Source organism: Pseudophryne corroboree, chromosome 9 (assembly GCF_028390025.1).
Source record: "Pseudophryne corroboree isolate aPseCor3 chromosome 9, aPseCor3.hap2, whole genome shotgun sequence".
Taxonomy (NCBI): domain Eukaryota; kingdom Metazoa; phylum Chordata; class Amphibia; order Anura; family Myobatrachidae; genus Pseudophryne; species Pseudophryne corroboree.
In genome coordinates, this window is record NC_086452.1 from 32,923,746 (window position 1) to 32,947,700 (window position 23,955).

The following is a 23,955-nucleotide window of genomic DNA, read 5'->3' on the forward strand; positions in this document are numbered from 1 at the left end:
GGTGTGCTGCAGTAGCGTACAGGGCAACTTCCGGTGTGCTGCAGTAGCGTACAGGGCAACTTCCGGTGTGCTGCAGTAGCGTACAGGGCAACTTCCAGTGTGCTGCAGTAGCGTACAGCCCAACTACCAGTGTGCTGCAATAGCGTACAGGGCTGCAGTAGCGTACAGGCCAACGTCCAGTGTGCTGCAATAGCGTACAGGGCTGCAGTAGCGTACAGGCCAACTTCCAGTGTGCTGCAATAGCGTACAGGGCTGCAGTAGCGTACAGGCCAACTTCCAGTGTGCTGCAATAGCGTGCAGGGCTGCAGTAGCGCACAGGGCCACTTCCGGTGTGCAGCAGAAGTGAATCAGTGTATAGGAGTTGGTGTATTATGAAAGTATGAGCTGAAGCCACATTTAACAGGATGTAGTCAGGTGACCGGCGGTCTGGATCCCCGGTGGTCAGCATACCGACGCCGGGATCTCGGCTGACAGGATGCCGGCAGAGGGTCCAGGGCTATTCCTATTCCTCCCATGGAGAGGGAATAGAACCTGTGGCGAGCATAGCGAGCCGCCGAGCCCACAGCGTGGCGAGCGCATGGAGCCTGGAAGGCCTGGCGGCCGGGATCGCGGCGTCTGTATGCTGACCGCCGGTCACCTGTCCCCTACCCCTTTTAACAGGTGATCATAAAGCTGTCCGTTTATATCCTCTGATGTTTCATCTCCAGTATGGTGCGCAAAAATAGTTTTATAAAAATGTATTAATACATAAATCCCACAATAAAAATCTCATAAGAATTACACAGCGAGCGCAGACTTCCAGTGTCGCGTAGAAAGCGCAGTGCTTCGGATCGTGCGCTCCACACTTCATTAATGTCAATAAATCATTCACCCAGATGTTCCGTTTTTAGAGATCCACATCTTATGAGACCTCAGTTGCCAATAGCAACGGGAGAGCGCTTAGTGATCAGTTGTGCTATGCTCCACCCTTATAGACGCCAGACGCGAAGGAGGTGTCATTCACCCACATACTCTCCGATACAGACCGTCTCTTACCCACCGAGCGGTTCACTGCCATGCTCATAAGACAGCGCCGATTCAGGTGCTCCTGTATTACCTGCAGGAAGGTCCACGCTGGTATAAGGGTTTGTGTCGGTTAGTCGGGATCAGTTAATATTGTTCAGAGAGCACTTCCAGTCAAAGTAATGGCAGGGCTTACGCGTTTCTCCGCCCCAGTCGCCTGGCAGTTTCGTCAGAGGGTCCATAATAAAGCTGTATACTGCAGGCCGGGCTGGTATTCAGTTTTAGGTCATTGGCGCGTGTTCCTTGAAGTAAAACTGTATATTGGACACCGGAGAGTTGAGGTCTGTGTCTTCTACCAGGAAGTCTGTTCCCATCAGTGCTAACCTGTGTGTTATTTCTTTCCAGATTTCCAGGAGGAGCACGAAGGCTTTATAACCCGTTACCAGCACCTGTATCCCCTCTAGGTGAGTCCAGCTCATCCAGGGTCATCTGCTCTGAGGTCATTGCAGAAGAAAGGATCTCAAAATGCATAACGTATTGTTATTGTCCCGTCTGGGAAATATGGATGGGGCTCATTCTGGGCAAGATATGTATTTCTGTATATATGTATCTTGCTGTGAAGTCGCCTGTAACTCTCAGAAGCAGGACGCACCCCGTCCCCTAATTCACGTTCCCACTTCTACCCCCCCCCCCCCCTCCCACCCCACTGTACAATGCTGTGCGTCGTTGTGGTGCTGTAAGAATAAACAAGAAATGTGAGAGAGAGGAAGATTGAGGGGGTGGGAGGAAGAAGTAGTGTGGTAGAGGAGGGGGGGACAGAGCTAATCGATAAAGATGGACCAGGTAGAAGGGGGACAGAGATGAGACAGACTGGGGAGGGGGTGGGAAGGGGCGGGGTGCAGACAGATGAGAGGAAGAGATTAGAGTAAGGAGAGACAGATGAGAGAGCGATGGGGAACAAAGATGAGAGAGGAAAGCGGAACAGATGAGAGACGGGGGGACAAGAGGGACAGAGATATGGTGTGAGGACACTGAGATAGAAAGGTGGGGAATACAGAGGGAATAAAAACCCCTGCAATGCTGGGCATGATAGCTGGCGACGCTGTGGATGACTGGTCCAAAATGCTACTACAATGATATCCATAGAGAGATGGTAGGATTGTTTATGTTTAGTAATCACATTGAACCTGTTTATTCACTGTGGACTGAATGTAATTGTTTGCCGTCCGCGTAGTGATAACGTTGCTGCCACCTAGTGGATTTGTCAGGCAGTCGAGTCTTTGTAGAACAGTAATTGATAGGAGCCAGGAAGTTGCTACTTGTTACCATGTGTCTCTGCTGTGTAGTGATGCAAGTTTTGTTTTAAATAGGCAGGGTCACCTAGATATCCTGCGTTGCTCTCTAGGCCCTTGGGGGAATCATAGGAGGGCGTTGTGGTTTTTCTTATATACTGTAACCTGACCGGCTGATTGTAGTTGAGTTTGCTGGGGTGTGAGAGAGGACTCCCTGGAATAAAACATTTTATTTATGCGCACTGTCCCACCCCCTCCCCACAGGTGTCCATAAAATAAGATCCGTTGCCCAATGTTCAGGGCCACTATACTGCAGGCTACTTGTCGTTCTTATGCTCTTAATGGGCATTTCATGCATTTTTATCTGTTATTGTTGAGGTATAAATAAGATAAGGATGTTGCAATGCTCGGCCCATTGGAAGTCACAGAGTAGGGTGCCTGACGCGTTCAGTTGTGGAATACTCCAAAACTTCATCTGATGAAGTTCCGAAGCAAAATGAGACGCTACTTTGGGACTGGCGCTGGACCGATCACTAGAACAGCTAGATCACCATATACAGTCTGCCTGCATTTATATATACTGTATATAACAGACTATTGGCTAACCCTGTTTTCCACCTTCCTGGGTTAAATTTACCAAGCGGTTATCGATCAGTTATCTGCTTTATTAGGATAGTGGCGCACAGTGACAAAGGAGTTTCTGAGCGGTTCATGAGCAATTCTCTGCCCCAACTCGCTGTGCAAAATCTCTGCATTATAAAATTAAGAGTACCCCTGGCAATTAGAACCATCAAACCACTAGGTGTTTTATCTGGCAGGTAGGGCGTGATTCTGTGTCGCATGCAATGCTGATGTCCACGGAGATGAGTGAAAGTTATTGCTACTGCGCTGCCGCTGTGCACAACAACAAAAAACGTAACCTCTGTGTTGCATGCATAACGCCGTGTGTACGCCCAGGGGCACAGTATCAGAAATGTATTATAACATTTTATTAGAGTGTGCCACAAGTGGTCCTCAGCGCCGCACATCTGGCAACAGTAAGTAAGGTAGTAGTAGGTACATAGAACATTACATTACAGTAGGACAGTACAGAGTACACAGAACATTACATTATATTACAGTAGGACAGTACAGAGTACACAGAACATTACATTATATTACAGTAGGACAGTACAGAGTACACAGAACATTACATTATATTACAGTAGGACAGTACAGGGTACACAGAACATTACATTACAGTAGGACAGTACAGGGTACACAGAACATTACATTACAGTAGGACAGTACAGGATACACAGAACATTACATTACGGTAGGACAGTACAGGGTACACAGGACATTACATTACAGTAAGACAGTACAGGGTACACAGGACATTACATTACAGTAGGACAGTACAGGGTACACAGAACATTACATTACAGTAGGACAGTACAGGATACACAGAACATTACATTACAGTAGAACAGTACAGGGTACACAGAACATTACATTACAGTAGAACAGTACAGGGTACACAGAACATTACATTACAGTAGAACAGTACAGGGTACACAGAACATTACATTACAGTAGGACAGTACAGGGTACACAGAACATTACATTACAGTAGGACAGTACAGGGTACACAGAACATTACATTACAGTAGGACAGTACAGGGTACACAGAACATTACATTACAGTAGGACAGTACAGGGTACACAGAACATTACATTACAGTAGGACAGTGCAGTGTACACAGAACAGTACATTACGGTAGGACAGTACAGGGTACACAGAACATTACATTACGGTAGGACAGTACAGAGTACACAGAACATTACATTATATTACAGTAGGACAGTACAGGGTACACAGAACATTACATTACAGTAGGACAGTACAGGGTACACAGAACAGTACATTACAGTAGGACAGTACAGGGTACACAGAACATTACATTACAGTAGAACAGTACAGGGTACACAGAACATTACATTACGGTAGGACAGTACAGGGTACACAGAACATTACATTACGGTAGGACAGTACAGGGTACACAGAACATTACATTACAGTAGGACAGTACAGGGTACACAGAACATTACATTACAGTAGGACAGTACAGGGTACACAGAACATTACATTACAGTAGGACAGTACAGGGTACACAGAACATTACATTACAGTAGGACAGTACACAGAACATTACATTACAGTAGGACAGTACAGGGTACACAGAACATTACATTACAGTAGGTCAGTACACAGAACATTACATTACGGTAGGACAGTACAGGGTACACAGAACATTACATTACAGTAGGACAGTACAGGGTACACAGAACATTACATTACAGTAGGACAGTACAGGGTACACAGAACATTACATTACAGTAGGACAGTACACAGAACATTACATTACGGTAGGACAGTACAGAGTACACAGAACATTACATTACAGTAGGACAGTACAGGATACACATTACATTACATCACAGTAGGACAGTACAGGGTACACAGAACAGTACATTACAGTAGGACAGTACAGGGTACACAGAACATTACATTACAGTAGGACAGTACAGGATACACAGAACATTACATTACAGTAAGACAGTACAGGGTACACAGGACATTACATTACAGTAGGACAGTACAGGGTACACAGGACATTACATTACAGTAGGACAGTACAGGGTACACAGAACAGTACATTACAGTAGGACAGTACAGGGTACACAGAACATTACATTACAGTAGGACAGTACAAGGTACACAGAACATTACATTACAGTAGGACAGTACAGGGTACACAGGACATTACATTACAGTAGGACAGTACAGGGTACACAGGACATTACATTACAGTAGGACAGTACACAGAACATTACATTACGGCAGGACAGTACAGGGTACGCAGAACATTACATTACAGTAGGACAGTACAGGGTACGCAGAACATTACATTACGGTAGGACAGTACAGGGCACGCAGAACATTACATTACGGTAGGACAGTACAGGGCATGCAGGACAGTGCAGGACAGTACAGGGCACGCAGGACAGTACAGGGCACGCAGGACAGTACAGGGCACGCAGGACAGTACAGGGCACGCAGAATATTACATTACGGCAGGACAGTACAGGGCACGCAGGACAGTACAGGGCACGCAGGACAGTACAGGGCACGCAGGACAGTACAGGGCACGCAGAATATTACATTACGGCAGGACAGTACAGGGCACGCAGGACAGTACATTACGGCAGGACAGTACAGGGCACGCAGGACAGTACATTACGGCAGGACAGTACAGGGCACGCAGAACATTACATTACGGCAGGACAGTACAGGGCACGCAGGACAGTACATTACGGCAGGACAGTACAGGGCACGCAGGACAGTACAGGGCACGCAGGACAGTACAGGGCACGCAGGACAGTACAGGGCACGCAGGACAGTACAGGGCACGCAGGACAGTACAGGGCACGCAGGACAGTACAGGGCACGCAGGACAGTACAGGGCACGCAGGACAGTACAGGGCACGCAGGACAGTACAGTACATTACGGCAGGACAGTACAGTACATTACGGCAGGACAGTACAGTACATTACGGCAGGACAGTACAGGGCACGCAGGACAGTACAGTACATTACGGCAGGACAGTACAGGGCACGCAGGACAGTACATTACGGCAGGACAGTACAGGGCACGCAGGACAGTACATTACGGCAGGACAGTACAGGGCACGCAGGACAGTACATTACGGCAGGACAGTACAGGGCACGCAGGACAGTACATTACGGCAGGACAGTACAGGGCACGCAGGACAGTACATTACGGCAGGACAGTACAGGGCACGCAGGACAGTACATTACGGCAGGACAGTACAGGGCACGCAGGACAGTACATTACGGCAGGACAGTACAGGGCACGCAGAACATTACATTACGGCAGGACAGTACAGGGCACGCAGAACATTACATTACGGTAGGACAGTACAGGGCACGCAGGACAGTACATTATGGCAGGACAGTACATTATGGCAGGACAGTACATTATGGCAGGACAGTACAGGGCACGCAGGACAGTACAGGGCACGCAGGACAGTACAGGGCACGCAGGACAGTACATTACGGCAGGACAGTACATTACGGCAGGACAGTACAGGGCACGCAGGACAGTACATTACGGCAGGGCAGTACATTACGGTAGGAAGAACACAATACAGCTGGGAAGGAATCTGAGCGAGGGTGGAACCTGTCTCTAATAGTGACGGCACGACTAGCAGGAGTAGAGCCGCTGTAAGAGACTAACGGCTTTGAGTGGGAGGAATTCCAGGATAAATTGCCACTGAGTAGGTGAAGGCTGTGATTAAAGTGCTAGAGAAGAGGGCTGTGATAATAGGAGGGAGGAGAAGCCTACCCCTAGGAGCTTACAATCTAGGGGAGAGGGGAGACTGACAGATGACATGAGGCGTGAGCATGTGGATGAAGACGTGAGGGCAGGAAGTAGGCGATTCAGAGATGGCGGAGGTAGGAGGGTGGGGTGAGTGACCCGTGACTAGGTTATAAGGTGGAAGGGTGTGCTTTGCTGAACAGGTGGCTTTTCAGTGCACGTTTGAAGCTACAGATGCGTCCTCATCAGGGCTGGTGCAAGGTTTCTTGTCACCCTAGTTACTGCTCGTAACCCCCCAGCGACCAAAAGCACACACCAGTACCCATTCTCCAGCCCATCATACACATTGCACCAGGTCGAGCACGCCGTTATACACATTGCACCAGGTTGAGCGCGCCGTTATACACATTGCACCAGGTCGAGCGTGCCGTTATATGCATTGCACCAGGTCGAGCGCGCCATTATACACATTGCACCAGGTCGAGCGCGCCGTTATACACATTGCACCAGGTTGAGCGCGCCGTTATACACATTGCACCAGGTCGAGCGCGCCGTTATACACATTGCACCAGGTCGAGCGCGCCGTTATACACATTGCCCCAGGTAGAGCATGCCGTTATACACATTGCCCCAGGTAGAGCGCGCCGTTATACACATTGCCCCAGGTAGAGCATGCCGTTATACACATTGCCCCAGGTAGAGCGCGCCGTTGTACACATTGCACCAGGTAGAGCGCGCCGTTGTACACATTGCACCAGGTAGAGCGCGCCGTTGTACACATTGCACCAGGTAGAGCGCGCTGTTGTACACATTGCACCAGGTAGAGCGCGCTGTTGTACACATTGCACCAGGTAGAGCGCGCCGTTGTACACATTGCACCAGGTCGAGCGCGCCGTTGTACACATTGCACCAGGTCGAACCCGCCGTTATACACATTGCACCAGGTAGAGCGCGCTGTTATACACATTGCACCAGGTAGAGCGCGCCGTTATACACATTGCACCAGGTAGAGCGCGCCGTTATACACATTGCACCAGGTAGAGCGCGCCGTTATACACATTGCCCCAGGTAGTGCGCGCTGTTATACACTGCACCAGGTAGAGCGCGCCGTTGTACACATTGCACCAGGTAGAGCCCGCCGTTGTACACATTGCACCAGGTAGAGCCCGCCGTTATTCACATTGCACCAGGTAGAGCCCGCCGTTATTCACATTGCACCAGGTAGAGCACGCCGTTCTACACATTGCACCAGGTAGAGCACGCCGTTCTACACATTGCACTTCTACACATTGCACCAGGTAGAGCGCGCCGTTATACACATTGCACCAGGTAGAGCACTTGGCAATTATGATTAAAAAACAGGACAATAAATTATTCTAAACACATTATTAAATAATACTTCTCTGGCTGGGTCCACAGGAGAACATTGGGATATGCCGGAGCGACAGCGGAAATGGCACCAAACGGTCACGGGTTTTCTGGCCTCCTAGGATGCATCAGGGCTTCACCATATAATCCCGCCCACTGACTCAGTCAAATCAGTTTTCTTTTTCATCCACTAGGGGTCACTGGAGTACTCTTGGGATATGGGCGGCTTCTGCAGGAAACAGGGCACTGAATATTTAAATTTAGAACTCTCCACCCCTCCATATCCCCGAGTACCTCAGTGTTTTTTCTGTGCTCATGCACTAACAGAGGCTTGTGTGGGTTCCCACACTTATCTTTGAATATTGATTTTTAATTTTTACTTTTCTTCTACTACTCTAGCACATCCCTTCCCAGTTTCTACTAAAAACATGGGTCAGGGATAGTGCCGCTGCACGGAGCAGCGCATGGCGTGTCGGTCCTCACAAAGAGCACCCTCACAGCCACACGCAGCTCACTGCTGCTGCAAGAGCTGGACGGAGCTTACAGAAAGAAGCCCCGTCGCAGCCATGAACTGCTGCAAGAGCTGGACGGAGCTTACAGGAAGAAGCCCCGTCGCAGCCCTCCCTACAGGAGACAAGGTATGCTGGGGGGGAACGGGGCGGTCAGCGCAGGCTGCCGCCCCGCTGTGTGGGGTCCGTGTTATAATGCCGCCCGCACCCGCCGCTCATACAGTCCGCCCGCCCCAGCCGCTCCGTCCGGCCGCCCCAGCCGCTCCGTCCGGCCGCCCCAGCCGCTCCGTCCGGCCGCCCCAGCCGCTCCGTCCGCCTGGCACAGCCGATCCGTCAGCGCTGTACGTCCTTGAAAGTACCAGCGCTAAGAGGGGGAGAACCGCCGCAGCTCGGCTAGCGACACCGGAAGCCGCTACGCGCCGTTCCGGCCAGCCGAACTCCGCTGTTTGCATAATGTTCCCTCGGATAAGTGTCCCCCGCCTCCCTGCAATGAGTCAGCTTCCCGGCAACGCTCCCCGCTGAGACACAGCGCTACAGGGAGCACAGGGGGGAGGGGGGGGGGGGGGACAAGTCTGATTACAGCGCTGCCGCAAGGGAGAAAATCTTAATGGGAAGAATAGCCTGTATGACAGGCTGCCATATGCACCATAGGTTGTATTAATAGTCTATTGAGCCTATATTAAACTGCAGTCAGGAGGCATGTATTGTAACCTGTCCTGTGATTATTAGTGTAAGTAGTGTTCACTCTAGGAGTGAAAAGGGGCAGGGTGCATCCGAAATGGGGGCGCGGCCACGCAAATTAGGGGGCGTGGCCACGCCTCCGTCATTTTAGGGGGCGGTGCGGCCCACAGACGCTACTATAGAGAGCGTCTGTGGCCGCCGACGTCACTGTTGGGGGCGTGCCCAGCACCTCCGTCGGTGCTGGGCTTCCCCCAGCCCTCTCCCAATGCGTGAATGGATGCCGCGCGCATGCGCACGGCATCTATACACGCCGGGAGGGCAGGGAGCGGGCGGCTGTTCTAGCAGGGCGCCGCAAAAGGGGCAGGGCAGGTTTTGCCTGTTAAAAAACGGGCAGGGCGCGGCGCCCTGCTAAAACAGCCTAGAGTGAACACTAGTGTAAGCATGGCATGGGGGCCATTTTAACCATGGCCCTCATTCCGAGTTGTTCGCTCGGTATTTTTCATCGCATCGCAGTGAAAATCCGCTTAGTACGCATGCGCAATGTTCGCACTGCGACTGCGCCAAGTAACTTTACTATGAAGAAAGTAATTTTACTCACGGCTTTTTCTTCGCTCCGGCGATCGTAATGTGATTGACAGGAAATGGGTGTTACTGGGCGGAAACACGGCGTTTCAGGGGCGTGTGGCTGAAAACGCTACCGTTTCCGGAAAAAACGCAGGAGTGGCCGGGGAAACGGTGGGAGTGCCTGGGCGAACGCTGGGTGTGTTTGTGACGTCAACCAGGAACGACAAGCACTGAACTGATCGCACAGGCAGAGTAAGTCTGAAGCTACTCTGAAACTGCTAAGTAGTTAGTAATCGCAATATTGCGAATACATCGGTCGCAATTTTAAGAAGCTAAGATTCACTCCCAGTAGGCGGCGGCTTAGCGTGTGTAACTCTGCTAAATTCGCCTTGCGACCGATCAACTCGGAATGAGGGCCCATGCTTCCTGTTTCTTCCTGTTTGTAATTCCAGAACGTTCCTGCCCTACATCTCTACTCCACCGGAGGCGCAGGGGTGTTAGTGGGAATTTTGGTTCAGGTTTCACATAGGCTGGCCATGTGAACTGCACTTCGGCTATATATAATAAATATATATATATATATATATATATATATATATATATATATATATATATATATATATATATATATATATATATTACACACCTTAAGTAATAATTTCTCTGACGTCCTAGTGGATGCTGCGAACTCCGTAAGGACCATGGGGAATAGACGGGCTCCGCAGGAGACTGGGCACTCTAAAAGAAAGATTAGGTACTATCTGGTGTGCACTGGCTCCTCCCTCTATGCCCCTCCTCCAGACCTCAGTTAGATTTCTGTGCCCGGCCGAGCTGGATGCACACTAGGGGCTCTCCTGAGCTCCTAGAAAGAAAGTATATGTTAGGTTTTTTATTTTACAGTGAGACCTGCTGGCAACAGGCTCACTGCAACGAGGGACTAAGGGGAGAAGAAGCGAACCTACCTGCTTGCAGCTAGCTTGGGCTTCTTAGGCTACTGGACACCATTAGCTCCAGAGGGATGGACCGCAGGACCCGTCCTTGGTGTTCGTTCCCGGAGCCGCGCCGCCGTCCCCCTTACAGAGCCAGAAGCATGAAGATGGTCCGGAAAATCGGCGGCAGAAGACTTCAGTCTTCACCAAGGTAGCGCACAGCACTGCAGCTGTGCGCCATTGCTCCTCATACACACTTCACACTCCGGTCACTGAGGGTGCAGGGCGCTGGGGGGGGGGGCGCCCTGAGCAGCAATAAAAATACCTTGGCTGGCAAAATAATCACAATATTTCTCTAACGTCCTAAGTGGATGCTGGGACTCCGTAAGGACCATGGGGAATAGCGGCTCCGCAGGAGACAGGGCACAAAATAAAAGCTTGAGATATCAGGTGGTGTGCACTGGCTCCTCCCCCTATGACCCTCCTCCAAGCCAGTTAGATTTTTGTGCCCGGCCGAGAAGGGTGCAAACTAACTAGGTAGCTCTCCAGAGCTGCTTAGAATAAAAGTTTAGTTAGGTTTTTTTATTTTCAGTGAGTCCTGCTGGCAACAGGCTCACTGCATCGTGGGACTAAGGGGAGAAGAAGCGAACTCACCTGAGTGCAGAGTGGATTGGGCTTCTTAGGCTACTGGACGTTAGCTCCAGAGGGACGATCACAGGTTCAGCCTGGATGGGTCACCGGAGCCGCGCCGCCGTCCCCCTTACAGAGCCAGAAGAGACGAAGGTCCGGTGAAAGCGGCGGCAGAAGACATCCTGTCTTCAAGACTAAGGTAGCGCACAGCACCGCAGCTGTGCGCCATTGCTCTCAGCACACTTCACACTCCGGTCACTGAGGGTGCAGGGCGCTGGGGGGGAGCGCCCTGAGACGCAATATAACACACATATACCTTAGCTGGCAAAAGGAATACATCACATATAGCTCCAGGGCTATATGGATGTATTTTTTCCCCTGCCATTTTACACAAAAAAGCGGGAGTTAAGGACGTCGTGAAGGGGCGGGGCCTATCTCCTCAGCACACTGGCGCCATTATTCCCTCACAGCTCCGCTGGAAGGACGGCTCCCTGATTCTCCCCTGCAGTACTGCATCTGATTCAGGGTAAAAAAGAGAAGGGGGGGGCATTTTGGCAGCAAATAACTAGATTAACAGCAGCTATAAGGGATTAACACTTATATAAGGTTATCCCTGTATATATATAGCGCTGGGTGTGTGCTGGCAGACTCTCCCTCTGTCTCTCCAAAGGGCTAAGTAGGGTCCTGTCCTCTATCAGAGCATTCCCGGTGTGTGTGCTGTGTGTCGGTACGCGTGTGTCGACATGTATGAGGAGGAAAATGAGGTGGAGGCGGAGCAGTTGCCTGTGTTAGTGATGTCACCCCCTAGGGAGTCGACACCTGACTGGATGATTGTGTTTAAGCAATTAAGTGATAATGTCAGCAATTTACAAAATCAGTGGGTCGACACGGATCCAGATACAGATACTGAATCTAGTGTCGACGGTGACGAGACAAACGTAATGTCCAGTAGGGCCACACGTTACATGATCACGGCAATGAAAGAGGCATTGAACCTTTCTGACACTACAAATACCTCAAAGGCGGGTATTATGTGGGGTGTGAAAAAACTGCCAATAGTTTTTCCTGAGTCTGAGGAAATAAATGAGGTGTGTGATAAAGCGTGGGTTTCCCCCGATAAAAAAACAGCTAATTTCTAATAAGTTATTAGCACTATACCCTTTCCCGCCAGAGGTTAGGGCACGGTGGGAAACACCCCCTAGGGTAGATAAGGCGCTCACACGTTTATCTAAACAAGTAGCGTTACCGTCCCCTGATACGGCCACCCTCAAAGAACCAGCTGATAGGAGGCTGGAAAATATCCTGAAAAGTATATACACACATACTGGTGTTATACTGCGACCAGCAATCGCATCAGCCTGGATGTGCAGTGCTGGAGTCGCATGGGCGGATTCCCTGACTGAGAATATTGATACCCTGGATAGGGACAATATTCTGTTAACTATAGAACATTTAAAGGATGCATTGCTATATATGCGTGATGCGCAGAGGGATATTTGTACCCTGGCATCAAGAGTAAGCGCAATGTCCATCTCTGCCAGAAGAGCATTATGGACCAGACAGTGGTCAGGGGACGCAGATTCCAAACGGCACATGGAAGTATTGCCGTATAAGGGGGAGGAGTTATTTGGGGCTGGTCTAACAGACCTGGTGGCCACGGCAACGGCTGGAAAATCCACCTTTTTACCCCAGGTTACTTCACATCAACAGAAAAAGACACAGTCTTTTCAAACTCAGTCCTTTCGTTCCCATAAGTACAAGCGAGCAAAAGGTCACTCTTTTCTGCCCAAGGGCAGAGGAAGAGGAAAAAGGCAGCACCATGCAGCCGCTTCCCAGGAGCAGAAGCCCTCCCCTGCTTCTGCCAAGTCTTCAGCATGACGCTGGGGCTTTACAAGCAGACTCAGACACGGTGGGGGCCCGTCTCAAGAATTTCAACGCGCAGTGGGCTCACTCGCAAGTGGATCCCTGGATTCTACAGGTAGTATCACAGGGGTACAAACTGGAATTCGAGGCGTTTCCTCCTCATCGGTTCCTGAAGTCTGCTTTACCAAAGTCTCCCTCCGACAGGGAGGCAGTTCTGGAAGCCATTCACAAGCTGTACTCCCAGCAGGTGATAATCAAGGTACCCCTCTTACAACAGGGGAAGGGGTATTATTCCACACTATTTGTGGTACCGAAGCCGGACGGCTCGGTGAGACCAATATTAAATCTAAAATCTTTGAACACTTACATAAAAAGGTTCAAATTCAAGATGGAGTCACTCAGAGCGGTGATAGCGAACCTGGAAGAGGGGGACTATATGGTGTCGCTGGACATCAAGGATGCTTATCTCCACGTCCCAATATATCCTTCTCACCAAGGGTACCTCAGGTTTGTAGTACAAAACTGTCATTATCAGTTTCAGACGCTGCCGTTTGGATTGTCCACGGCGCCTCGGGTCTTTACCAAGGTAATGGCCGAAATGATGATTCTTCTACAAAGAAAAGGCATCTTAATTATCCCTTACTTGGACGATCTCCTGATAAGGGCAAGAACCAAGGAACAGTTAGAAGTCGGAGTGGCACTATCTCAGGTAGTGCTAAGTCAGCACGGATGGATTCTAAATATTCCAAAATCGCAGCTGATTCCAACGACACGTCTACTGTTCTTAGGAATGATTCTGGACACAGTCCAGAAGAAGGTGTTTCTCCCGGAGGAGAAGGCCAGGGAGTTATCCGAGCTAGTCAGGAACCTCCTAAAACCAGGACAGGTCTCAGTGCATCAGTGCACAAGGGTCCTGGGAAAAATGGTGGCTTCTTACGAAGCGATTCCATTCGGAAGATTCCATGCAAGAACTTTTCAGTGGGATCTACTGGGAAAATGGTCCAGATCGCATCTTCAGATGCATCAACGGATAACCCTGTCGCCAAGGACAAGGGTGTCTCTCCTGTGGTGGCTTCAGAGGGCTCATCTACTAGAGGGCCGCAGATTTGGCATTCAGGATTGGATCCTGGTAACCACGGATGCCAGCCTGAGAGGCTGGGGAGCAGTCACACAGGGAAGGAATTTCCAGGGCTTGTGGTCAAGCATGGAAACATCTCTTCATATAAACATTCTAGAACTAAGGGCCATTTACAATGCCTTAATTCAAGCAAAACCTCTGCTTCAGGGTCAGGCGGTGTTGATCCAGTCGGACAACATCACGTCAGTCGCCCACATAAACAGACAGGGCGGCACGAGAAGCAGGAGGGCAATGGCAGAAACTGCAAGGATTCTTCGCTGGGCGGAAAATCATGTGATAGCACTGTCAGCAGTGTTCATTCCGGGAGTGGACAACTGGGAAGCAGACTTCCTCAGCAGACACGACCTTCACCCGGGAGAGTGGGGACTTCACCCAGAAGTCTTCCACCAAATTGTAAACTGTTGGGAAAGACCAAAGGTGGACATGATGGCGTCACGTCTAAACAAAAAACTGGACAGATATTGCGCCAGGTCAAGGGACCCTCAGGCAATAGCAGTGGACGCTCTGGTAACGCCGTGGGTGTACCAGTCAGTGTATGTATTCCCTCCTCTGCCCCTCATACCGAAAGTATTGAGAATCATAAGAAGGAGAAGAGTAAGAACTATACTCGTGGTTCCGGATTGGCCAAGAAGGTCTTGGTACCCGGAACTTCAAGAGATGCTCACGGACGAACCGTGGCCTCTACCTCTAAGACAGGACCTGCTACTGCAGGGGCCTTGTCTGTTCCAAGACTTACCGCGGCTGCGTTTGACGGCATGGCGGTTGAACGCCGGATCCTGAAGGACAAGGGCATTCCAGAAGAAGTCATCCCTACTCTGGTAAAAGCCAGAAAGGAAGTAACCGCAAAACATTATCACCGCATTTGGCGTAAATATGTTGCGTGGTGTGAGGCCAAGAAGGCCCCTACACAGGAATTTCAACTGGGTCGTTTCTTGCATTTCCTGCAAACAGGACTGTCTATGGGCCTAAAATTAGGGTCCATTAAGGTTCAAATTTCGGCCCTGTCGATATTCTTCCAGAAAGAACTGGCTTCAGTACCTGAAGTTCAGACATTGTGAAAGGGGTGCTGCACATACAGCCTCCTTTTGTGCCTCCAGTGGCACCTTGGGATCTCAATGTTGTGTTGAGATTTCTAAAATCACACTGGTTTGAACCATTGTCTACGGTAGATTTAAAATATCTCACGTGGAAGGTGTCGATGCTGTTGGCCTTGGCTTCAGCTAGGCGTGTGTCAGAATTGGCGGCTTTATCATGTAAAAGCCCTTACCTAAATTTTCATTCTGACAGGGCGGAATTGAGGACTCGTCCTCAATTTCTACCTAAGGTGGTTTCTGCATTTCACATGAACCAACCTATTGTGGTACCTGCGGCTACTAGGGACTTAGAGGACTCTAAGTTGCTGGACGTTGTCAGGGCCTTGAAAATATATGTTTCCAGGACGGCTGGAGTCAGGAAAACTGACTCGCTGTTTATCCTGTATGCACCCAACAAGCTGGGTGCTCCTGCTTCAAAGCAGACGATTGCTCGTTGGATTTGTAGTACAATTCAGCTTGCACATTCCGTGGCAGGATTGCCACAGCCAAAATCAGTAAAAGCCCATTCCACAAGGAAAGTGGGCTCATCTTGGGCGGCTGCCCGAGGGGTCTCGGCTTTACAACTTTGCCGAGCAGCTACTTGGTCAGGGGCAAACACGTTTGCTAAATTCTACAAATTTGATACCCTGGCTGAGGAGGACCTTGAGTTCTCTCATTCGGTGCTGCAGAGTCATCCGCACTCTCCCGCCCGTTTGGGAGCTTTGGTATAATCCCCATGGTCCTTACGGAGTCCCAGCATCCACTTAGGACGTTAGAGAAAATAAGATTTTACTTACCGATAAATCTATTTCTCGTAGTCCGTAGTGGATGCTGGGCGCCCATCCCTAGTGCGGATTGTCTGCAATACTTGTATATAGTTATTGTTACAAAAAATTCGGGTTATTATTGTTGAGCCATCTTTTCAGAGGCTCCTTTAAATTTATCATACTGTTAACTGGGTTCAGATCCCGAGTTGTACGGTGTGATTGGTGTGGCTGGTATGAGTCTTACCCGGGATTCAATATCCTTCCTTATTGTGTACGCTCGTCCGGGCACAGTATCCTAACTGGCTTGGAGGAGGGTCATAGGGGGAGGAGCCAGTGCACACCACCTGATATCTCAAGCTTTTATTTTGTGCCCTGTCTCCTGCGGAGCCGCTATTCCCCATGGTCCTTACGGAGTCCCAGCATCCACTACGGACTACGAGAAATAGATTTATCGGTAAGTAAAATCTTATTATAGCCCCAGAGGCTATATATGTGATAATTACCCCTGCCAGAATCCATAAAAAAGCGGGAGAAAAGTCTGCGAAAAAGGGGCGGAGCTATCTCCCTCGGCACACTGGCGCCATTTTCTCTTCACAGTGTAGCTGGAAGACAGCTCCCCAGGCTCTCCCCTGTAGTTTTCAGGCTCAAAGGGTTAAAAAGAGAGGGGGGGCACTAAATTTAGGCGCAATATTGTTTATACAAGCAGCTATTGGGGAAAATTCACTCAGTGATAGTGTTTATCCCTACATTATATAGCGCTCTGGTGTGTGCTGGCATACTCTCTCTCTGTCTCCCCAAAGGGCTGTGTGGGGTCCTGTCCTCAGTCAGAGCATTCCCTGTGTGTGTGCGGTGTGTCTATACGGCTGTGTCGACATGTTGGATGAGGAGGCTTATGTGGAGGCGGAGCAGATGCCGATAAATGGGATGTCGCCCCCTGTGGGGCCGACACCAGAGTGGATGGATTGGTGGAAGGTATTAACCGACCGTGTCAACTCCTTACATAAAAGGCTGGATGACGTAACAGCTGTGGGACAGCCGGCTTCTCAGCCCGCGCCTGCCCAGGCGTCTCAAAGGCCATCAGGGGCTCAAAAAACGCCCGTTACCTCAGATGGCAGACACAGATGTCGACACGGAGTCTGACTCCAGTGTCGACGAGGTTGAGACATATACACAATCCACTAGGAACATCCGTTGCATGATCTCGGCAATAAAAATTGTGTTACACATTTCTGACATTAACCCAAGTACCACATATAAGGGGTTTTATGTTTGGGGAGAAAAAGCAGCCGGTGTTTTGTTCCCCCATCAGATGAGTGAATGAAGTGTGTGAAGAAGCGTGGGTTTCCCCGATAAGAAACTGGTAATTTCAAAAAAATTACTGCTGGCGTACCCTTTCCCGCCAGAGGATAGGTCACGTTGGGAGATATCCCCTAGGGTGGATAAGGCGCTCACACGTTTGTCATAAAAGGTGGCACTGCCGTCTTAGGATACGGCCACTTTGAAGGAGCCTGCTGATAAAAAGCAGGAGGCTATCCTGAAGTCTGTATATACACACTCAGGTATTATACTGAGACCTGCAATTGCCTCAGCATGAATAGTGCTGCTGCAGCAGGGTCTGATACCCTGTCAGATAATATTAATACCCTAGACAGGGAGACTATGGTGCTAACATAGAGCATATTAAAGACGTAGTCTTATATATGAGGGATGCACAGAGGGATATTTGCCGGCTGGCGTCCAGAATTAATGCAAGGTCCATTCTGCCAGGAGGGTATTAGAGACCCGGCAGTGGACAGGTGATGTTGACTTTAAAAGGCACATGGAGATTATGCCTTATAAGGGTGAGGAATTGTTTAGGGATGGTCTCTGGGACCTTGTATCCACAGCAACAGCTGGGAAGAAAAATTTCTACCTCAGGTTTCCTCACACCCTAAGAAAGCACTGTATTATCGGGTACAGTCCTTTCGGCTTCAGAAAAGCAAGGGGGCCAAAGGCGCTTCCTTTCTGCACAAGGGAAGAAGGAAAAAGCTGCACAGACAGCCAGTTCCCAGGATCAAAAATCCTCCCCCGCTTCCTCTGAGTCCACAGCATGACGCTGGGGCTCCACAGACAGGTGCGGTGGGGGCGCGTCTCGGGAACTTCAGGGACCAGTGGGCTTGCCCACAGGTGAATCACTGGGTTCTGCAAGTAGTATCACAGGGATACAAGCTGGAGTTCGAGGCGACTCCCCCTCGCCGTTACCTCACATCAGCCTTGCCTGCTGCCCTCGGATATAGGGAGTTAGTACTGGCGGCAATTCACAAGCTGTACTTCCAGCAGGTGAAATCAAGGTACCCCTCCTTCAACAAGGCCGGGGTTACTATTCCAAAAATGTTGTGGTACCGAAACCAGACGGTTCGGTGAGACCCATTCTAAAATTGAAATCCTTGAACACTTATATACGAAGGTTCAAGTTCAAAATGAAATCGCTCAGGGCGATTATTGCAAGCCTGGAGAATTTCAGGGTATCACTGGACATCAAGGATGCTTACCTGCATGTCCCTATTTACCCTCCTCACCAGGAGTACCTCAAAATTGTGGTACAGAATTGTCATTACAAAGTCCAGACGTTGCCGTTGGTCTGTCCCCGGCACCGAGGGTATTTACCAAGGTAATGGCCGAAAGAATTATCCAGTATTTGGACAATCTCCTTATAAAGGCGAGGTCCAGGGAGCAGTTGTTTGTCAGAGTAGCACTATCTCGGGAAGTGCTACAACAGCACGGCTGGATTCTGAATATTCCAAAGTCGCAGCTGGTTCCTACGACGCATCTACTGTTCCTGGGGATGGTTCTGGACACAGAACAGAAAAAAGTGTTTCTCCCGCAGGAGAAAGCCAAGGAGCTGTCATCTCTAGTCAGAGGCCTCCTGAAACCAAAACAGGTGTCGGTGCATCACTGCACGCGAGTCCTGGAAAAAATGGTAGCTTCCTACGAAGCAGTTCCATTCGGCAGGTTCCATGCAAGAACTTTTCAGTGGGACCTCTTGGACGGGATTGCATCTTCAGATGCATCGGCTGATAACCCTGTCTCCAAGGACCAGGGTGTCTCTGCTGTGGTGGCTGCAGAGTGCTCATCTTCTAGAGGGCCGCAGATTCGGCATACAGGACTGGGTCCTGGTGATCACGGATGCCAGCCTTCGAGGCTGGGGGGCAGTCACACAGGGAAAAAAATTTCCAAGGACTTTGGTCAAGTCAGGAGTCGTCCCTACACATAAATATTCTGGAACTGAGGGCCATTTACAATGCCCTAAGTCAGGCAAGACCTCTGCTTCAAAGCCGGTACTGATCCAATCAGACAACATCACGGCAGTCGCCCATGTAAACCGACAGGGCGGCACAAGAAGCAGGATGGCGTGGCAGAAGCCACAAGGATTCTCCGATGGGCGGAAAATCACGTCTTAGCACTGTCAGCAGTGTTCATTCCGGGAGTGGACAACTGGGAAGCAGACTTCCTCAGCAGACACGACTTACACCCGGGAGAGTGGGGACTTCATCCAGAAGTCTTCCAACTGTTGGTAAACCGTTGGGAAAGGCCACAGGTGGACATGATGGCGTCCTGCCTCAACAAAAAGCTAAAGAGATATTGCGCCAGGTCAAGGGACCCTCAGGCGATAGCTGTGGACGCTCTAGTGACACCGTGGGTGTACCAGTCGGTTTATGTGTTCCCTCCTCTGCCTCTCATACCAAAGGTACTGAGAATAATAAGAAGGCGAGGAGTAAGAACGATACTCGTGGTTCCGGATTGGCCAAGAAGAGCTTGGTACCCAGAACTTCAAGAAATGATATCAGAGGACCCATGGCCTCTACCGCTCAGACAGGATCTGTTACAGCAGGGGCCCTGTCTGTTCCAAGACTTCCCGCGGCTGCGTTTGACGGCATGGCGGTTGAATTCCGGATCCTAAAGGAAAAGGGCATTGCGGAGGAAGTCATTCCTACGCTGATAAAAGCCAGGAAAGAAGTAACCGCAAACCATTATCACCGTATTTGGCGAAAATATGTTGCGTGGTGTGAGGCCAGGAAGGCCCCTACAGAGGAATTTCAGCTGGGTCGTTTTCTGCACTTCCTACAGTCGGGAGTGACTATGGGCCTAAAAATTGGGTTCCATTAAGGTCCATATTTCGGCTCTGTGGATTTTCTTCCAGAAAGAACTGGCTTCACTGCCTGAAGTTCAGACATTTGTAAAGGGAGTGCTACATATTCAGCCCCTTTTGTGCCTCCTTTGGCACCTTGGGATCTCAACGTGGTGTTGAGTTTCCTGAAATCACATTGGTTTGAGCCACTTAAAACTGTGGATCTGAAATATCTCACGTGGAAAAAGGTGGTCATGTTATTGGCCTTGGCTTCGGCCAGGCGTGTGTCAGAATTGGCGGCTTTGTCATGTAAAAGCCCTTATCTGATTTTCCATATGGATAGGGCAGAATTGAGGACTCGTCCCCAGTTTCTCCCTAAGGTGGTATCAGCTTTTCACTTGAACCAACCTATTGTAGTGCCTGCGGCTACTAGGGGCTTGGAAGATTCCAAGTTACTGGACGTAGTCAGGGCCTTGAAAATTTATGTTTCCAGGACGGCTGGATTCAGGAAAACTGACTCGCTTTTTATCCTGTAGGCACCCAACAAACTAGGTGCTCCTGCTTCTGAGCAGACTATTGCTCGCTGGATTTGTAGCACAATTCAGCTGGCGCATTCTGCGGCTGGATTGCCGCATCCTAAATCAGTAAAAGCCCATTCCACAAGGAAAGTGGGCTCATCTTGGGCGGCTGCCCGAGGGGTCTCGGCTTTACAACTTTGCCGAGCTGCAACTTGGTCAGGGGCAAACACGTTTGCTAAATTCTACAAATTTGATACCCTGGCTGAGGAGGACCTTGAGTTCTCTCATTCGGTGCTGCAGAGTCATCCGCACTCTTCCGCCCGTTTGGGAGCTTTGGTATAATCCCCATGGTCCTTACGGAGTTCCCAGCATCCACTAGGACGTCAGAGAAAATAAGATTTTACTCACCGGTAAATCTATTTCTCGTAGTCCGTAGTGGATGCTAGGCGCCCATCCCAAGTGCGGATTGTCTGCAATACTTGTATATAGTTATTGCTTAACTAAAGGGTTATTGTTGAGCCATCTGTTGAGGGGCTCAGTTATATTTCATACTGTTAACTGGGTATAGTATCACGAGTTATACGGTGTGATTGGTGTGGCTGGTATGAGTCTTACCCGGGATTCAAAATCCTTCCTTCTTGTGTCAGCTCTTCCGGGCACAGTATCCTAACTGAGGTCTGGAGGAGGGGCATAGAGGGAGGAGCTAGTGCACACCAGATAGTACCTAATCTTTCTTTTAGAGTGCCCAGTCTCCTGCGGAGCCCGTCTATTCCCCATGGTCCTTACAGAGTTCCCAGCATCCACTACGGACTACGAGAAATAGATTTACCGGTGAGTAAAATCTTATTTTTACTGAGTCGTGCAAGTGTCTGTCTTTGTCTATTGTGTTGTCTGTCTGCATAATGAGTAAGGCACCAGCAAAGACTAAAAAGAAGTTTTACTGCAATGTCTGTACATAAATTTACCACATGTTCAGTATGTTTTGTAGGTTTCCACTCCGGAAGCCGGTTCATTCCCAGATCCTATGTTAAGCAAATGTAATGGCTGGGTTGGCAATTAAAATTGGCCGCCGCTCGACAGGAGCGGCAAGATCGGAGTCTCGGGTGACACCGCCAGCTCTAACGGAGGAGTCTCAGCCTTTGCAAAGGTCCAACTTCACTTTGGGTAACAGGGTGTTAATTTAATTGGTCTTATAATTTAACCATTTCTGCTATGTTGCAGTCTGACAATTCTATGCCAAACCTCACGGCGCTAAATAAGGGTGAGGAGGGCACATTAGACCAGCAGTCAGATAGTGCGGTTTTTGACAACCAGACATTGATAATGACCAGGGCGTCAGTCTCTGAAGTTTACAGAGACTAAGGAGCCTCTAACATATAATCAGTCGTATTTACTAAACGACAGAGATCTCCAATGGGCTTCTTATTTAGGATATCTTACTAAGATGTTAGAAACACAAAATAAGCGAATAACCCGTTCTATACCTCACAGATTTAAGTCTATTTACCCGTTTCCACACAGCGACATCTACATTGGAGAATCCGCCATTGGTGAATTCGTCTGTGTCAAATCTTATAAATACCCAAGATACATTTGGGTCACTAAGGCGCTCTATGTATGGAAACAATGACTATCACGTTATACTTATCGTTACTCAGCAGCTTCTCAGATTTGATTATCTATGTACAGCTTCTGCTGCCGGCTGTTAGCTCGCTTTTCGTCGTCGCTAGTTACAGCACGACGAGGACTCTGGCTGCGTTCTTGGCAAGCGAAGTCAGAGGTCAAAAGAATACGGTGGCCAGAAGTTGATTGGTCCTAAATTTGACAAATGCATTTCTCAGGCCAAGGCGGTGGGGGGGAAAGTCTAGTTTCCTGCCATTGCCTTCTCCGGTACCAAGACGGAAATACTCTGATCCGGCGTTTAAATCCTTTAGACTTCAGTCTTTTCAAGGCTGTGGTACAGTCACGCCTTGTAACTCCAGGGCGCTAAAGTCACCAACAAGCCAGTGGCTTGACGGGCTCCCAGGCCATCTCGGATTTCCAATTGTGGGAGCGCGCCTTTAGACGTTACATTTGCCGGGATTCCAGACATCCACTGATGGATGTATCCGCAATTTAGTGTTAAAAGAAGGCTGTCTCCCGCCACTGCGCTTTTTCAAGACAGGACTGCCTCTGTCAGACGACAAGAAGGCGTTTTGGCAGATTGCCATTCAGTCTCTGCTGGATTCAGCAGTTTTTAATTCCAGGCCTGGTACACCAACAAGGTCAGGGTTATTATTCCCGTCTGTTTGTGGTACCGAAGTCAGAGGGCTCCGTCACAGTCTCAATCAGAAGTCACTTACTACAGATTGAAAATGGAATTTCTGCGGTCAGTATTTGCAGATTTGCAGCCACAAGATTGCAAGATTGCACTTGATCTCCAGGATGCGTACTTACACATTCCGATTTGGTCACCTCATCAGAGGTTCTTGCGTTTTGCAATACGCCACAACCATTAACAGTTTCAGGCTCTACCGTTTGGCCTCTCGTCAGCGCCTCGGGTATTCACCAAAGTGATGTTTGTGATGATAGCTCATCTCAGATCCCTGGCAGTGACAATCGTTCCGTACTTAGACGATCTGCTCATTAGAGCTCCGTCTCAACAGATGCTCCTCCAACTTGCGCTGCTAACGTACACCACGGTTGCAGTGTCAGCTTCAAGAAATCGCATCTAATTCCGTCTCAACGACTTCAATTCCTAGGTATGATTCGAGATACGGTAAATCAAAACACCAGAAAGTACAGATTATTCGCCATCTGGTACAATTTGTGCTCAAGCCACGCACACTCTCGGTACATTTGTGTATTCGCCTATTAGGGACAATGGTGGTGGCTTTCGAAGCGCTTCAGTTCGGAGGTTTTCACTCGCGTCCATTTCAACAGCATGTGGTCGCCCTCGCATCTGCAGATTTCCCACAGGGTGAGGTTGTCGCCAAGGGCGAGGGTGTCTCTACTCTGGGCGAGAGTCTCAGAAGTTGGGGAGTTGTAGTTTAAAATTGTCAGCGACAGGGTCTCTAGGCGGATCACGACAGATTGCTGTCTATAAATGTCCTGGAACTCTGCGCAATTTACAATGCACTACATGCTTCGCT

The 23,955-nt window shown here is 49.5% G+C and overlaps 1 protein-coding gene across 3 annotated transcripts in view; it reads left to right on the forward strand.

The window, feature by feature from the left end:
- The window catches only part of GNG12 (G protein subunit gamma 12), a 293,645-nt gene that overhangs the window by 176,524 nt on the left and 93,166 nt on the right, over positions 1–23,955 (forward strand). For all 3 annotated transcript variants that reach the window (XM_063939125.1, XM_063939124.1, XM_063939126.1), the window contains exon 2: positions 1,408–1,466. The gene's annotated coding sequence lies outside the window, so the exon portion shown is untranslated. The remainder of the gene's footprint in view (positions 1–1,407; positions 1,467–23,955) is intronic.